Source organism: Lipophrys pholis (genome assembly GCF_963383615.2).
Source record: "Lipophrys pholis genome assembly, chromosome: 1".
Classification (NCBI taxonomy): domain Eukaryota; kingdom Metazoa; phylum Chordata; class Actinopteri; order Blenniiformes; family Blenniidae; genus Lipophrys; species Lipophrys pholis.
The window spans coordinates 32549328-32568417 of record NC_137635.1 but is presented as its reverse complement, the minus strand read 5'-3'; the positions used below and the strand labels follow the sequence as shown (position 1 = coordinate 32568417).

Below are 19090 nucleotides of genomic sequence, written 5' to 3'. Positions count from 1 at the left end.
GCAGATCCTCACCGAGACAAACCTCCAAATGTCAGGACCTGTGCAAAGAGGAGAGAGTGAGAGAGGCAGAGCGAGCAGCGGAGAAAGAGAGACTTTCTGACCCTGGCTGGTCTCCCATTGATAGGGTTGCCATGGGTACAGGTGTCAGAGCCCAGATGAAGGGCGCCGAAGGTTGAAAATAGTGTGTGAGTGAGAGGCTGTCAGTTTTGTCATTTGTCATCACCGGTGTGGACACTGCTGCAGTGGTTCACACTAATGCACACATGCATGACGCACTAGTGGAATGCCTGTGTCCTCGAGCAAGGCATCACTTCGTCCGTGAGGGTTAGATTAAGGAGGCATAGGCAACACATTCGTGGAACTGCATTTGACCGTAATTGAAATGTAATTTGACTGTTGCAAATAAGTCAATGAAAAGTTCAGAGAACTGGCGAGTTACTAGCTCACTGCTGAGCTCAATGAAAATACCACCTTCTAATGACATGAAGCGTGGACATATGACATTAGTCTTTGCTCATTTGTGTCATAAGCTTCACATAAGGGAATAATCGGGGCAAATAACATATTTGTATAAAGATGCCGCCTCATGTTATTTGCAAACGTGCATATTAATTAAACTTGGCTCAGCTATCTTTTCTGGAGACTTTACTAAACTGTGCTGTAACGCTTGAAATTATATTAATGCAAATCCAGGTGACTCACTAGTTGCTGAGTTTAAAACATATCAGTGGGTGTTTAAAGACTGGAATTCATCTCCAGCTTCATAACTTACCAGTTATGTTAACAGGAATATTAACAGTGGCGATGCATAATTCTCACAGGTGACACCAGGCGATGGGCTGTTTCTTTCCACTGCATTCTACTACAAAATGCAATACATTTTTTTCCTGCTGTAGACATTTGTCCCTAGTAACCAGCCATCCAGAAAAGGACTTCTCAGCTCCCCTGGAGCATCCCTGAACTGACCAAAAGCCTGTCTCTGAACCCAGCGCCAAGCAAGAAACAGGATTTTTCCTTTTTTTTTTTTTTTTTAATAAAAAAGCACATGAATTTAAATGAAGCTCTCTGGCAGAAATGGTGGCCAAATCGTGTAGCAAATCAGACACTGCCAAGTCATCTCGGCAGATCCAACTGGCCTTTTCCTAACGCTCAGCACTGTGACACCAACACTTTGCCCAGATCCCATCCCTCTCTCTCTCTCTCTCTCTCTCTCTCTCTCTCTCTCTCTCTCTTTCTCTCTCTCTCTCTCTCTCTCTCTCCCTGTTTTTTCTCCGACTCCGATCTGACTGGAGCTGAGAAAAGACTCCACCACCTACTGGTGCCGTTACTGCAGGGTCGAAGGCGAGACCGTTTGCACTGCCCAGTGGTCATAAACCAAATCACAAGAAGAAGGTTAAGTGGAGAGGTTGAATCTCAGTGTAAGACTGGAGAGTGGAATACAGCCGAGTGACCAGGCCTGCCGTTGGGTGTTATCCTAATGCTGTTGCACTTAGTTAAGTATGGACAATGGTGACGCAATAGCGGAATTTGATCCATTAAAGACATTTTCAAATCATGACATATATGTCATTTGATAAATAGGCCTGAAATAAAAAGAATATTTTATGTATAGATCATCAACTTCAACTTCAAATTCTCAGTTTTCTGGCCTGTCCTTTCAGGGGTCCCCACAGCACACCATCTACGTCAGTCTCACCCTATCTCCTGCCTTCTCTGCTGATACACCAACCGTCTCTAATTACCGATGCACTACATCCATGAATCTCCTCCGAGGTTTTCCTCCTCCCCTCCTACCTGACAGCACCATGTCCGACATCCTTTGCTCAGTGTGGACATTATTGCTCTTCAGCACATGACCAAGCCATCTCCACCTGGCTGCTCTCGCCTCATCGCTAAACTATTTATATCTATATTTTCAATCCTATCTATCCTGGTCCTTGTCTTCAAACCCAGTTATCACAGCAAGACTGTCTTGTAAGTTTTCCATCTCACTCTTTCTGTCACACATCAAAAACCTCCATCCTTCCTGCACTCTTCACTTCTCTTGTGCACTGTCCCAACGCTCTGGATTGTTGATTCCAGGCACTCAAACTCCTCCACCTTCACTGCTGCTGCTCCTTGCGTCTTCACCTGCCTACCAGCTTCTCCTTTCTTTGACACACTTGCGTCCTGCCTTGGCTCCACTGACCTCTCCCCAGTGACCTCTCCCCAACATTTTATCTACTCACCCCTGATTACAATCTGCAAACATTATGGTCTACAGAGCCTTCTGCATTATGATCTGTCAATCTGTTCAATCACGATGGAAAATAAGACACGGCTCAGTGAGCTGGTCCCTGATGTAACACTACCCTGCAAAAACTCCCTGGTTGTAGCAGAGAAGTAAACACACGTTGTGTTAAGTTCAATGTAACTCATGCCATCTGAATGAAAAGTTCAGTCTCTCCACTCCATGTGTGCTCCATGTTTCTCTGTGCAGATTCAAGCCATTATGTTTTAGATGCTTTTGATATTAAAAGAATGAATGAAAAATGAATGAATGAACTATTTTGAGTAAAACAAAAAAATTGTCTCAAATCTCAACCTCAGATTTTAGCTACTATCTTGATCGCTAAAGCAACTTCAAATAGTTGTTGCTAAAAATTAGTTTTGGACCTTAAACATTACTTCTGCTGTTTGTAATCCTACAACATTCATCTATTTAATTAATTTCAACTTCCAAAATAACTTCTTGGTGCGATCCAGCCATGAACGTGCAATGACATTTTAAAACCATCTCTACACAGTAATTTAAATGAGCTCAAATTAGTGCAGACTAATGAATGTTTATTAATGTATAATCTAGAAAATCTTTGGCTTTATTCAGTGAGGAAATGCTTCTCAATAATTAGCATTGTATATTTCAAGTGGTTTCCGGTAAATCTCTTGTGACACACAGGAGTTTTAATTTTGTGGACCAACAATTACCTGAACTTCCAATTGTGAATCACCTCAACATTTATATATATATATATATATATATATAATACATTTTTATTACAAGCTGCCATCATCAGTTTATTTGTTATTATAGATGGTATCATTCTAAGCACATATTATCAACAAGGAGGCTTTGAATTGTAGAAATAGTGAACATATTTTCCTGAAAAGCTTTCACTTACATTCTGTGCTCGTGTCTTTCTGTCTTTGCACGTTCTCCTTGTGCCGCAATGCTTTTTTTTTTTCACTCGATACTTTTGCATCATCCCCCCATTCCAAAAACATGCTTGTGCCGAGTTGATGTTGAAGGATTTATAACGACAAACAATTGCCATCCAAGTGTGAAATGATCTTGATAAATATTATTGTGTGAACTTATGAAATTCATTCATTCACTCTGTTTGAACCACAGCTTTTTATATCCGATCACGAGATGCAAATGGAACGTGAGTAATCAAGAATAATCACAAAGACCCTAATTAACTTATCGTAGTCCCATCAAAAGCATATGTAATTTTAAAATCAGCTGTGAAAGTTCAATTGAAGCAACAAAAAAATCTTAATGTCTCTGAATGTAGGAGACAAATTCAGAGTGGCTGTCAACAATCATGTTCTGGTTTTGGGTCATTTTCTGCCTCCATTGTGTTTGTAGACTTTGAATAAGTATGCAGAAGCCTTCCCTCTGGCTTTTGTGTCACAGCCTCTGACCTCAGTCATCATCGCTGACCTTCTCCTCAAAGGAAATGTTGTTTTTGGCCGCTTGATAGAACCCAGGAAGATCTGCTGCTGTGTTTCTCATGTCTTTTTTTTTTTTTTTTTTTGACAGTTTGATGTCACTATAATCTATTTCTATTTAATTTAAAGTTTTGCAATTGCAGCATTAATGTGTTCATTCTTGGAACTTGAACACTCAGAGGCTTTTGTTGCATGAACATTAATATGATAGATATAAAATGTACTGCAACATTACAACATGTTGTTTTAGGCTCTCCTCAGTTCAAATAAAACAAACTTATAAAATGAAAAACTTTCTTAGACATGCCCTTGAACTGTGAATCAGTGAGGCTTCCAAATAAATGTCAAGAATCTCTTAGCAAATTAGAAGGCTGCAATCTAAATATTTGTCCCTGTTTGTTCACTGCTGCTGCAGGCAGCTCTGGTGGCAGAGTTGTAATTTACAAACACTTGCCACTTACAAAATGGATATGAATTTACGAGCTGTAAGACACTGTGATATGAAAGACGCGTTAGATTGAGCAAAAACCGGTCAGGTCAAACTTGAACATTTTGTGCAGCAATATTCATTAAACTGGCGGCCTTTGGTTTCTCTGTGAGAAAGCAGCCTCAAATTATTTTTGGGAAAAAAGGGCCGTGCATTTAAATATAAGCTTCATTAAGAATAAAATGAATCGAGGAAAACTGCTATTCTTCCTTGCCTGGTTTTTCTCTGTTCAGTCAGTACATGTGTATTTATGACTTACATTTAGTTTCAGCCGTGTTGGAAAAACATTGTGAAGTGCAGCTGGATGCAGTCATAGAAGTGAGCTATGCCCGCTATCTCCATGCTCTCTTTATGACTTCTTGGGGGATGGTGTCAGCCCCCCAGTGAAAAATGGGACCTCTCAAAACAGCAACATCCTGTTCAACAGGTATATCATTCCAGCTGGGCAGTTTTCCTTTTGTAAGGCAGCCTGTGGGGCATGTTGGAGTCAGGAGAGGAGCCAGAAAAGGATGCGCGCATGTGGAAGTAGGTTGTGTAGGTGGTCATGTGTGCAGCCATGGGTGTTTAGGAGGGTTTTTATTACCTTTCAGCATAAAGGAGGAGGACGAATCTTTGCACTTGAATCCTTGTAACAGTGAGTTCAGCTCGGGTTTGTCGCAGGTGATAAAAGTCTGCATGTTTGGAATTGGAAAGGCAGCGTGAATCACTCTAATGTGCAAGCAACATTTAACAAGAAGCTTTATTTTAATGGTTGTAAAATCTATTAAGCTGGTAGTGCCACCTGGCTATTTTTGTCAGCTTCTGTTCTCCTGATATGAGAAATGAGCTAGATATTCTCTATCCATCCAAGTTTTATGAGCTCTGCAGCTCCGCTTCCTCCAATAAGTCCACACTCCCCAAAATGCAGAGATAACTTATGCTGCAAGAAGACATTTAAATCATAATTGGGAACCGGTCATGATTATTTGGTCCTCCTCCTGTTTTATAGGCTCTATTCTTTGAATTTATGAATATTACAAAGAGAAATTGGTGATAATTTCTGCTGTGCTGGAGTATACATCACAGCAGAGCTTTGTGCCAGAGCAGATGAGATGGTGCGAGAGGGCAGAAAATGAGCTCATTCATTGGGCTACGGTCGTTATTTTGCAAGGCTACAATTCGTTTCTTTCGGTGCCCGCCAGCCCCTTCTGGGCTGCCAAGCAGCTGAATGTTTTGCGAAGTCATGGGCAGCATGGCGGGGCCGCGTCGTTGCGAGAAGCCAAATTGATCAGTGTTTTCAACTGCGGCCAAAAGCTGCCACTATAATAAAGTTAGACCTTGATCATGTTGTTGTGATCCACAAAGCACACAACAGTGAGATGGAGGCAAGCACACATACAGATCTCTGCTAACACACCCCTCGTTCTTTCCCCATCTATTGAGTTCACTGTGACTATCTCAGTCTCTTAGTCTGCCCACCCCCCCCACCCCCACCTCCCCCACCCCCCTACTGTTTCTATCTTGGAGGCAGTAACAGGTGCAAGTTTTCAGCTTCTCCTCCTGGCTGCCCACTTGGTCTCCAGTTCAAGCACACACACACACACACACACACACACACACACACACACACACACACACACACACACACACACACACACACACACACACACACACACACACACACACACACACACACACACACACACACACACACGGAGGCTCTGTCTTGGGAGCACATTCATCCCCTGACAGGTCGAGCAGCCTGGTCCATGTGCGAGGTCCAGATGGGGCTGCTCCATTACTCTGGCTGGCTGGAGTGAACAACACTCAAGCACATGCAGAGACCAACTGAAGTGCGTGGATTCAGGCGCACACGTGTTCATGCAGCTGCACAAACTTGAGTCTTAGAATGGACTTTGCCCCACAAAAGGTTTGAAAGTAATGACGAGTATGTCGACGCCAAATTGAAGCACACACCTATTAAACTACAAGAAGGTCAAGCTGTAAAAGCAATGCAACAGACTCAAACTGGCCTCATTTTAACTATGAACCATATACTCACATTTCTTGTGATGCTGGACTCACTGAGCCAGCGAATTGTAAATTGCCTGGTTGCAGCAAATCGACTTGACAGTTTGTCAATATATGAAGCTTTTATTGTAAACAGTTCACTAGAATAGAACTCTTTTGACCCTAAACACAAAAGAGTTTGGTTATTGTTGGGCTTGTCTCATATGAAAGCCTTTTCTGTCTGCAAAAATACACAATACTTTCTTTATAGCAAAGTTATAAAAACCCTTTGTAATAAAACTTTGAAATGGGGTAGACTGTGAAATGAAAGTGTGTTGTCCTGTACAGTGGCATAGTCACCACAAAAGCAACGACACACAGTTATCAATTGTTCCCATCATAATATTCCAGCAAAACTCATCATTCAGCAACTCAATACATTAAAACAGCTCCTCGTCAGTCACTTCTGTTATGAGGATTTGAGCTTCACATCACCACTCTCCTGCTACTTCATTACCATTTACAGTATGTCGGCATGAAGGCGTGGTCAAGGTGAAGTTCAACTCAAGCACGAAATAGAGAAGTAAATCTTACATTTCATTGTGCTTGTACAATAACAATAAACCATTCTATTCTAAGAAAGGTGTTTTCAGTTAATTTGAAAGTGGCAACACAAAGGCCGATCTAAGTATTTCAAAAGCTGCTAATCTTTTGAGGCTTTCATGCACAGCCATGTTTAGGGTTTTTCAGAGAATGGTCAGAAAAAGAGAAAATATTCAGTGAGCAGCAGCTCTCTGGGACAAAATGCCTTGTTGGCGTCACAGGAGAATGAGCAGACTGGTGGAAGGTGATAGAAAAATAACATAAAATAAGAGTAACACACTGACCGGCGGAAATGATGGTCTACAGCAGAAGAAGGCCACAATGGTTGCAACACCAGTTGGCTAAGAATAGAAAAGTTCACACAGGCTCGCCAAAATTGGAAAATAGAAGCTTGGAAACTTGTTGTTGGTCTGATGGGTTCTGATTCCTGCTGTCACATTCAGATTTTGGTTTTCCTATTGACATTAATGAGTACTGTTTAAAGGTTAAAGCCTGAAGGGCAAAATGAATATCAGTAATAGCAATGAGTACCTGATAAAGTGGTAGGTGAGGGTGTAGGTGTGTTTAATCGCATTCAACCTCAGTGCACGGATCCTGCTTCTGTTTGAAGACACGCCGCAGAGAGATGCTGATTTCCTTTTCCAGCTGGAGTTTCCATGTCTCCACAGTGCCAAAACTCAGAGCTGCTTTTCTTGCAGTGGTTTCACTGAGCTTGTTTGGCAGGGTAACTATCATGACCTAAACCCTGTGTATCGCAGTGGTTCTCAATCGGTACGGCGTCTGTGGGGAGGAATAATAACTTCAATCATTGGTTTTCTGATCTGGTTACTTCAGGTTCAGATTCTGCTTGTGGCACCAAGTATCTACAGGAAGAGTCATGATTACTTAGTCTGATAGTCTGATGATCCACCTCCAGTTTCTTTTTTTGGTTGAAGTGAGGAGTGCCGTTTGATAGATGAATTTCAAAAGAAAGCAATAGTCATTAAAAATACTAGTTCAGACTTTTGCACTCAAAATGTCACTGAAGCTTCATTCATATCACATTTCTTTCTGTATTTGAAGGCAAGTGGCTCCCCGTATTGACCTCTTCCATCCCCTTGCTTTTAAAGATGTACTGCTTAAAGATGAAACTCCGCGCCACTGCTGGACAACACCATCTCTGTAATTGTATTCATGATGAGAAGGAGTCTTCAAGGCTTTAAATGATTTCATTCAGGAGAATCATAATATATTAATTAGGGGGATGGGAGGTGGGGGATGTCAGGCGGGCAAAGTGTTTCATGTTCTCTGGGGGGGGCTCATCTCCAGCACTCTGAAACCCCCCCGCTGTAGAGAATCTGTGGCGTGTTGTCAAGAAGATGAGAGACGCCAGGACTACTATATAGATGAGCTGAACACTGCTGTCAAAGCAACCTGGCCATCATAAAATCTCAGCAGGTCCACCAGCTGATAGATGCTGGAAACTGAGCAAAAAAGAGATCCAGCCCAGCATAAATGCCCTTGAATTTACTTTCTACTTCCCACACTTTATTTCTGTTTTTAAAAATGCAGATTTTATGAGCTACTATAGACTGATGACAGCTCTAACATGGATCGGTTGTAACATCTCCAATTTCTCCCTTTAGGACCAGCCTTCACCTGATTCCCTCTGAGTATGATCAGTGCAGTCCTTCTTCCTCGTCTCAGTAAGTAGCAACTCTGCTTTTTTACATCTGTATTATTATTTTTTTTGGGGGGGGCAGGGTTAATTGTACTACTTTTTAATCTAGAGCGTCGACATGTTTTAGATTATTGGGTTTACATTGCATCAGGACTTAACACCTGATGGCTATATCAGCATTGGGATGACTGGTGGTGAGAGGAAAAATATCCAACAGGTACGGCAAAATGAACTGAATATGCCTCGCAGTGACAGTTGTGGGGGAAAATGCCTCTCAGATGTGAGAACTTCCTTTATCCAACGCACTGACGTTAATCAGTGGATGACATTTTGCTTAACTGCCTAACGCAGTTACTGAGCTGTGAGCATTACCGTTCATCAAATCTCTGTTGAAATACATTTTATATGGCTCCCAGAGAGCTACATATTTATCAGTGGACAGCGTTGCTGCACTGATTACAAATTCCTGTAATGCATCAGATTGCGTATGAATGCTTTTTTTTTTCTTCCCATGGCTGAATTATTAGACTGCTATAAAACTTGTGCCATATTTCAGCTTTTCATAGAGCTGAAATAAATCTCCCGTGTTTGCTAAATAAACCTGTATCTCTCTGTTCAGTGCCCTCTTGAATAATGGGAGCAGTCGGTTAAGAGCGGCTATAAAACTAGTAAGCATAAATAAAAGCCCAGGCCCTAAGTTTGTATTTTTAAATCTCTTCTTGTCCATTTTTCCGCCAAAGGTGGATGTCACAAAAATACATTCCATTAATTTGTATAATTGCAAAAGTAAATAAAACTGTTTCCATATGCAGATGATTAGCTGCTCTGTTATAATTCTTAACCTTTTTAGTTAATGAGTTTGGAAACAAGAGGTTCACAATAAACAACCCTGAGGGTTTGTGATGCATGCATCATTAATTCAATTTTTTTTTTTTAATTACTTATTTTAGGCCACAATATTTAACAGTCATGCCCAAAATAGTTGGTACTCCACCGTGGAAAGCCTTAGAGGGCATAATAAACTCAGTCTGGGCAGCATCTGATTCATCTGAGGGACACAAATACAAGCATCTTTAATAAATAAATCACAGCACAAGCACAGTTTCATCAAAAACAAGTTTGAATGGCTACAATCCAGCACAGTGCAGGACTGAGTGAATGTGGGAGCAACAATATGAGGGCGCTAATATTAAAGCCACAGGTCTGAGAATTGTTTACCTGTTCCTTTAGATCTTAATAGGTTAATATGTGCCGATGAGGTGGTCTTGTGTTGATCAACAAAAAGGTGCTTGTACTTGTCAATTTTTTTAAATGAGCTGGTCTGAGTTGGCCGCCCGTCGTCATAGTAGATAAACAACATAATAAACAAATGACCTTGGCCCATCGTGTGCAGAGATATCTATAAAGTCTTATTATATGCTTTGGAGTCACATAAACATGACGTATTGACAGTCTGATATTACGAGCCGGCTTTTCTTGGGTCATCGTAAGTTTTAGCTGCAGTGGTCACTATCTCATAATAGTTATTTACCCTTTGGTTAGATAGTGAGCAGACTGAGGAGGACGGCACTATGTATTTATAGAGCTGATGAATATCAACTTGTGAAAGTGCCCTGAAAGAAATGTTCTTAAGAATATAAAGACAGGCATATAGTTTTCTCACCAATGCTGCAAAAACCCTTATAAGGACAAAACCTGTAAAGAGATTTGCTCCTACAGAAGCACGGTCTGGTCGTTATGGTTCACTTTCAACTCTGGCCTTGGATGTTTTTCCTGTGCGTCTGCGGGTAGATTCCACAACTCAAAGACGGTAAAGAGCATCCAAATTGTAGGTTTTTTTTGTAAGTCTGCAGAAAAAGAATGTTGGTCGAAGCAATGTCTCCGTATCACTTGAAAACAACAACTTTTGAAGAAACTGTCAGTCCGCCACAATGACAAAAACAACTTAAACCTTCCTATGTTGAACTGGATGTGTGCAAACATCAGCCATGCCAGTATATTCCTTGTAACGTTGAGTCAGACGGTTTTAATGAAAATCTCTATCTGTGTCAGAGTGAATACATCAGTTGAGGATATGAACCAAATGTGCAATGAAGAGACGCCTCATCAGGTTTGCTCACCTTCACAAGGTTCGCTTGTTTGCCTCCGTCTTTTGTTTTTCTGTGTTATTTTGTCAGTTCTGCAGATACATTGAACTTAGGTTGGCTTGTCTTTGGCTGCAAAAGTTCAGCTGATCGGTTTGTCTCGGTGAGCTCTGACACTTGATCAACCGCAGGCTTCCAGAGTTTCAGTTTACGGTTAGGAAGTGGAGGATTTGTTAATTCTGTGTTAGTCTGACTCTCAAACAATGCGCAATTACATTCATTTGTTTTCAGTTTTCTCATTGATTTAGTAAGTGATTTATTTAAACTCGTCACATTATAGACAAACAAAATTTAGTGGTTACATTTTAATTGTTAAAACCAAAGGGGGAAATAACCTTAATTGCAAAATTAATAAGTTTCTGTTACGGTAAGAGAAAGCATGTCGACCCTAATTTCTGACCTTGCAAAGATGATGCTCAGTATTGATTACTGGTGTTGAATTTGAATTTGTGCATGATTCAATCAGTGAGCTATTTCATTCTTATGTTGCATCACGGTTTCTTAAAGGTTCAAACATACAGGTTAGATTGAACTTTTTCTTTTAAATTGTTCTTGCACAAAGCATACTGATAACAAGACACTAGTGTCAGTCCCAAATTTAGTTGGAATGAGGAAGGTTTTTTTCTTCTTCTACTCTATTTGTTGCGTCGCATTTTTAAGGGGTCAACTTCTGTAAAAAGATTTTGAATTTGCAGGCAATGTTGTAGTTTTACTGAGTTTGTCCAAATTGTACTGCTTGACAGGTACAGATGTTTTGTTTCACTAAAGACATTTTGAATTCAAATGGGGGAAAAAAAGATGATTTTTCTTGCTGTTATGTTGCTCCTGGTTTATTTCTGCTACAATCGCTTCCTTCAGAATCTGGGTCGTTTACTTGTTGTTTATTCAAATATTTGTGCAAGATCCAAAGCAAAATGAAGGAACATGTGTTTTTATCCCTGAAAAATATATATCAACAGTTTTTCTTTTTCTTTTTTTTTTTTTTTTCAAGCTGAAGCATTTCTCCAGTTGTTCATCAGGCTCTCGGAAAATCCCACCTCTGTGTGAAGCACACAGCTACTGATCTATGCGAACAAACAGATGCTAAATTCCCTTGTCACATAGTGTTCTCCAGTTTGAAATGATAAATCCCTGATCCCAGATACATATCATCTCTTTATCAACATCATTTCAGAAGCACTGTGGACTTGGTTAGTGTTTACTTAGGATTTCTCCAGTGTGCTGTTTCCTTTGAGGGCTTTAATCCCTCTCATCTACTTTACACTCCCCATCCACCTCCTCCCCCATTCCTATACATTTTCCAGCATCTCCGCCTCCCCACTGATTAATTACAAGGTCAGTACAAACAAAAGGGAGCAGTTGTTCACATGTTCTGCAATATCATTGGTCGAGGCTGTATTCCTACTCCGGCCTTTCATTTATCACCACTCGACCCTCGTGTGACTGCAGCCGTTGCCCGCTATCGTAAGGGCGATTCCAATTAATATAATGGACTTGTGGGTTGATGTTTTTCTTAGCACTCTCAATAATACAGTCATTTATATGCTGATTTACCATTTTTCAGTTTTGCGGCCAGCTGGATGTGACCCATAAATTCAAAGCGTGGCTCTGCGGGGCATAACTCATCAAGGACATGTTTTGTTTCAAATCAGAACAACACCTAGGGTTTTTCACATTAAAGATCCAGCTGATGTGAGTCGCGGTGGCCCCGTGTGTAATGACAGACTGCGGGATCAGGCTGCAGATTGCTCGTCTCAGCAGTGCCATTACACAAATCCCCAAATTGTCATTATCGTGAGTCATCAGCGGCGGTAGATAAAATGGGAGATCGTAGATTGATGCCCTTTATGCGTAAACTAGCCAAAGTGTGTCACATTACCAGTATTGTTGTTCCTGAATGAGACTTAATCTGAAAAATCTCAGTGAGACGACTTAGGTCGCGTTTACACGACGTTTCACGTGACAACACCTAATCCGTTAAAAAAAGAGGAGTGTGTTTACACTGCAGCAGCGGACACAGAGATGTACGAACGATGTAGTTAGTATGCCGGGCCACGGGAGGGCGCTGTTGCTTGATTTTGTAATGAAACTACACAAATGTGTGTACAGAAAACAATACACTATAAACTTGAAGGAAATGGAGAGTACCCGACATCCGCATGGACTGATGACACATCGGATGCTATCAGCGGTGAGTCTCAACTATTAAACTACTGATCTGGATGATAAAACTAGAATATGGACTGCGAGTCGTACCACTACTCGGCCGCCATGTTTGTTTACAACTGAATGAGCAGGAGGGAGGGGGAGAGATGTCCATGTGTAGTAACAGGCTCCGTGGCCTCTGGCAGTCTCTGCAAGAGGGAATAGCGGCCGTGAAAGAATCTTTCCACCTTGGGAGCCGGATTAAAAACTTTGCGGATACAGTGCATCCGCACACTGGGACCCCCCAAAAATGAAGAAAGTTTTGCAGATACACTCATATTCGTTGTCGTGTAAACAGGGCCTTAAAGGCTGCTCAACCTAAGAAAATTGTTTTGAAGTGCTCTCAGGAATGTGTTTTCATACAGAAAAAAAAGAAAAGAATCGTTTGTAGTTTTTATTCATGCCGGAAGAATGTTTCCTATGTCATATCATTGAATACACCTCCATGGCTCAACCTTAAAATACACAATTCAAACACTTCTTTCTTCCTCCTTTGTTTCACCTTTCTCCTTTTTACCTAAAATCATCCAAAAAAACCCCAGATTTAAATCACATACGTCACATGTAAAAACAAAAGAAGAGTCAAGAAAAGCAGACAGGTTAATAACACAACATAAAATCAAAGATATAATGGAATAAAACTCAAATAAAATGAGTTAACTGTGATTAAGGAGGATTTGTGAGGAAAAAGAAAAGTCATGTGGCTGTGATAGTCAAGAACAGCTACCACGAGCATTTAACATTCAACATTTAAATGTTAACTTGTAACATTTAAAGAGTTACCTACAGACAGAAGTGCAGAATGAAACAAGGTAAATGAGCTTGGCCTTTGTTAACAATGTTGCTTTAACCTCGGCAACACTGTTACTGCTAACAGCTTCACAGTAACAGCGGCCCTCTTGTTCACAATGAGAAAGTGAAACTGTGGACTTTTACGTCACAGCAATAAACCAGCCAACAATATATCCAGGAAACACAAAACTCATTCTAACCTGCTTAAGTTCACATTTAAATATATATATAATATAATTTGCCACAATTTTGGATTCGGACAAATCCAGCTGTTGCCATTAAATTCAGGTAAATTAGACTATTTTTCGTGCTTCCGGTTTAAAAGTGTCTCTCCACAAAAGACTTGTGTTCCAGCACTATGACTAATGTATTTTAGTGGCTTTTTGCCACAAGCACATGAGAGCTTTTCTCGGTGCTGTTACATCATCTGATGCAATGGGAAGATGTTTTCAATGACACTGGAATATGTGACCATCTCCTATCAGTCCTCTTAATGCATTTGAAGAGAACAAATGCAGGGAGTTGGAAAATATGTTGCAGCTCATAGTTTCACCATACTTGTGTTTCAATTTAGTGCAGATATGTTTCACCTTTAGATATATGTTTTGGCAGTTGATTGTGTCAATATACCAAAATACCATATGATACCAGGATCAACTTGTATATTAATGTCCAGTGTTGGCTCATACTCGACCCTGTGACGAACAGCAGATAAAGACATTGAGCATTGAGTGGATGGAGCTGATTAATGGCTCATCTTGGTCCTGTGAAAGGTCAGACCTCTTATTATTTACACCACTGGATCTCTGTCACGGCTCGGTGACACTGACCTTGCACTATTCTGGTGTCCCTGCGTCCGTCTATGGCTGTGTGTGTGTGTGTGTGTGTGTGTGTGTGTGTGTGTGTGTGTGTGTGTGTGTGTGTGTGTGTGCAGGTGTTTGAACATGTGTGGAAGTGCAGATGAACATGTTTATATGTGTGCTGCGAGCCCAACAGGACTTGAGTGTATAGAAGTAATGAAAAGCCACACACACACACACACACACACACACACACACACACACACTCTCAGTAAAAACCTAGAGTCCCTCTCAGGCCACGGGAGTGACCTTGGTCTAGATTAACAATGGTCCTAGAGGAACAGACCTCATTTATAAGTCCTCTGGGAGATCCACATGGTATTTTTGTTATTCTACTCGTATACTACACTAAATTCAACACCGGAAAGGGGAGGTAAGGTCACAGCTATCTATACAAATGAAATTTAATGTTCTTAATTAGTGTACACGATTCTCCAACATAACCCTTCGGGGCAAAATGTGGTCAAACTGGCAGCTTCTCTGTAGAAATCCATAAACTTTTCCTCCAATGCTGTCTGATGATAATGTTAATAGTTTCTGTGAAATAACTGCTAATATTTGAGTAAATATTAAGCCTTCCGACAAAAATTGTATTCAATAACACCTATTATATATTTGAACTTCATCCATAGATTTGCCTCAGAGTTATTTGACTTGAAAACGTCAATGTTGTCCTGAGGTTTGAAGAGAATTTTACGTGTTTTCAAAATGCCATAATTTTCCTGGAAATGCATTCATGTGTTACTTGAGTAGCTACATGTGTTTCCTTTAGTTACTGGTTACCTTCACATTGACTTTTAAGATTATTATTAGAATCATTATCCCCTCAAATCTCTTTTGATCTGACTTGTAGTTTTTACTAGAAAGGTAGAAAAACAATTTCTAAATGGAGCTTTTCGCAAAAAATAATCCCCCAGCAGATCTAAGACAACCTCAGAATATGGATATTGTAATATTTGACACACACCCTCTGTCTGTTGTTTTACGGTAATGCTTTTCTAATTTACAATCTTATAATTGATTGCTTAATTACACTATCTTGTTTTGATTGAATTTCATATTATTTAAGAATTCTATATTTACCTTAAAGGAGATGTATCATGCTTTTAAATCCTTCCTTTTTACATATAAATCATACAGTTGTGGTCTATACAACGCGGAACTGAAATGCTTGGGTCTGAATTCCTCATTATTAGAGCTCCACAGGCCCCTTTTCTACCCCTTTTCTGATGCGCTTCTGAGAGCAACTCGTTTTGGGGCGGTCTCTTCAAATGCAAATGAGACACTTCATACCCCTCCTCCTCTCCAGGTTGCAGAGGTGACACTCGGTTCAACTCCACCCTGTTCGGCCATCTTTGTAGTTTGATAGAACAGATACAATTATCTAGCGGCGCAGAAACTTTATATTCACACATTATTTACAAAATGTCAACAAGGGAAGATTTGTCCATCCAGCCATACATGTTGGAGCCAGAGTCGGACCCGGCGGAGCGAGATGAAAATGACGATGATGCATCTGCAGAACAACGTCTTCATATGGATGTAACGCAATGGTGTGTTACTATATTTACACTAACTTCTCCATCCATGCCCACTACTACAATACTGCCTGTATTACAACGACTATTTAACACAGAAGTTACATTATAATCTAAAACGAGCACACAGCGCTAACATATGAAGACGGTGCAACTGCTAATGCTAACAAAACAATGACAGGGACGTCTTATCATCACACTTTGTAGCGTTATATACAGCTTACCGAAGTGCTCTGTTCGTCGTCTCCATAGATAGAAGGAACTGACCGCTCAATCAGACCAAGTCTTTCGGCAAATCCTTCTTTATACTGGCGGAGGTTGCTGAAGCAGTCGTCCTTAAAGTGCTTCGCGCACACAAAAATTACCTTACCCACAGATGTGGGTACATTTCTGTGAAAAATAAAACTCAACCAGGCACTTCGAAAAGGTTCTGATGCTGGGAGACGGTGTAACAAAGCTTGTGGGTTACTACATCCAACAACCGAACATTTCGACTTATCCTCTCGTAACTTCGGTTGGACTACAAAATCGCAGCGAGAAACAAAAATGGCGGATTGCTCGAAATGTCGATGTCCTAATTTGGCAGTTCCGCCGGGAATACTGTGACGTAATAGTTCAAAAAACGTAATAGAGAATAGAAAAATCGAAACGGATCGCAAAATATGACCAAAACAGAATATAAAGATATCAACGGAGCACCTGAAGAGACTACTTTGAACCTTTCTGTACTTCTAAACACTCTAAATATACAACAATATGCATTTAAGGGCTAACAAAGTGGATTTAGCATGATATGTCCCCTTTAATACAATCTCTTTTGCCCCTTTCAATAGTTTTGGTTGAGCAGTATATTTTATTTTCTGCCATTTCTTTCACTTCACTTATTCTGTCAGCAGTTCATTAGTCCTATAATTCATATAACTACTTGTGTTTGTTTTGTATGTGGTAGGTGTGCCTGCCTCTGCCTGTGCCTTCTATTTTTTCTATTAGTGTATTTTTATTTCTATTAAAACAAAACAACTTGCCGAACAAGTCCCTTTTTACTTATTGAAAAGCAATGATAAAGTCAATTGTGGCCGTCACTCTTTAGTAAAAAGTAGTAACACATGCAGAACGAATGTATTTGTACAAAAACATGAATGCCTGCACAAATATTTAAAGCTTTTTATTTCTATGTGGAGGACGCATGCTCTTCCTCTGCATATATGGGTTTCCTCTAAGAACTCTAGCCTCCTCACACAATCCAAACCTGTTTGATATTTGTTTTTAAAACAGGTGAAGAAAATTAATATATTGATATTACCAGTTCCTTTAAACACAGCACTTTCATATATATTTAGTCTTGGTTAGCATGTGCTGTATTTTGTGGATCAATAACCACACGTTTTCTGTACTTTGGGTGGTCATGCGACTTAGATTAAGAAGAAACTGTATTTTTTTAATCAAAACTTACTTATACTAACCATTTTTGACCACAAGGTGGCAGAGTATAACAACAGAATGCTGCTTTACACTAAAATTCTAAATATGCAGCAAGAAATAAAAGAAAGAAAGAAAGAAAGAAAGAAAGAAAGCTATCCAAAGAGACTTCAGACTGAGAAACTTGTGATGGAGAAAAGCAAAGAAACAGTTACCATAAAAAAAGAAGGAAAGCTAATTGGAGGCTAAAAGCTGAGGAACATATTCATAGATCAGCATGGAAAAATATACACCAGTTATTTTCCTCTTCATGGTGCATTTTTGTAACTTATACTGAGGTGCGTCTTATAGATGATACATCCTGGATTCTGCAAACATTTAGTACTGCACTTCTCTTTTAATGTCGCTGCTTGATCGTTTGCAGGCTCTCAGCTCATTGCTGATTTTTTTGTTGTTGTTTTTAATGTTTTTTTTTTTTTTAAATGGTTTATTCGGTTTTTGTGGAGGAGCTATTTTTCAATTGCACATCTCACCTTATAAGAATTTACTGGTTGCTGGACCTGCACCTATCTTTGGCAAAAGATCAGAATCTTTTCTCGCACAGCCCTTAACCTCCAGAGGCAGGGCGTAGTTGGATAAAAGGACCGTGCAAAGTATCTCAAAGACGTACTGGCAAACAGAGAGGCTTTGATTAAAGACTACTGGGTGCACATCACTAACCAACGTGGTTATATTTATCACGCTTGTTTTTCAAAGGCCCGACTGCATATCTACAGTAACAGCTTGCACTCAGAGCCATTTTGAAAATGAAAGCCCGGCTGCACCAACGTAAAAACTTAAGGTCTGAGCAGATGAAAACAAGCCGTCCAGGCTTTGTTTGCAGCACGGCTTTCAGTGGCATCTCTATTTAACAGTGAATGAAAGGGAGAGAAAAGATGGATGGCAAGAAGGGAGATGTTGATACAACCCAGCTGGGACCTGCACTCAATTTTACAGCATCAGAAATATTACGGTGTGTGTTGGAGGTGGCAGAGCACACCAGTAAGCCCCGGGCCTCCCGTTATAGTGAGGGGTGAGACATATCACTCCCGTATCGCTTGTCAATAAAGACGATGGCCGCCGGGAGCCTGGACACGAGAATGGCTTAATAAAAATACACTTGAAATAAAGTTTACAGCTTTTCTAATAAATCACGGTAACTCTAACAAGCACTGTGATAAATGTCCTTTAAGTTTGATGTCTTAGCATTGGTTACCAATACAAATCAGAGCTCAGTTAGACTTCATTTTCTCATTAGAGCGCCGTTGTATGGTCGACATTAACATTAACGACTTGTATAATGCTTGTTAATGTGGCTGATGTACAAGGATCTGAACTCTGTCCTCACTCAGTCAATTCTTCTTTTTCAAGCCAGTCTCCTGTTGTAACAGGTCAGGGTTTCACACACTCGGGTCAGGTCCTATTCAGGTCAAGTAAGCTTGTTTGAAACCACTTAGCGCTAATATAGTGTTACTTATGTAAAAGTTGAATATCTACCAATATGCTAATTTTATGTGCGCTTCAGGCATTATGCATAAACTCTAAAGCTTGAAAGTCTGAGTCATATATCTGTATTCTTTGTACGTATATCATCTGATGTTATACCTGTTCAATCCTCTAACACTGTCAGTGTCTTTGCT

The 19090-nt window shown here is 40.2% G+C and overlaps 1 protein-coding gene across 4 annotated transcripts in view; it reads left to right on the top strand.

The window, feature by feature from the left end:
- The window catches only part of tnr (tenascin R (restrictin, janusin)), a 230737-nt gene that overhangs the window by 31906 nt on the left and 179741 nt on the right, over positions 1-19090 (top strand). For all 4 annotated transcript variants that reach the window (XM_080460231.1, XM_080460230.1, XM_080460229.1 and 1 more), the window contains exon 2: positions 8419-8478. The gene's annotated coding sequence lies outside the window, so the exon portion shown is untranslated. The remainder of the gene's footprint in view (positions 1-8418; positions 8479-19090) is intronic.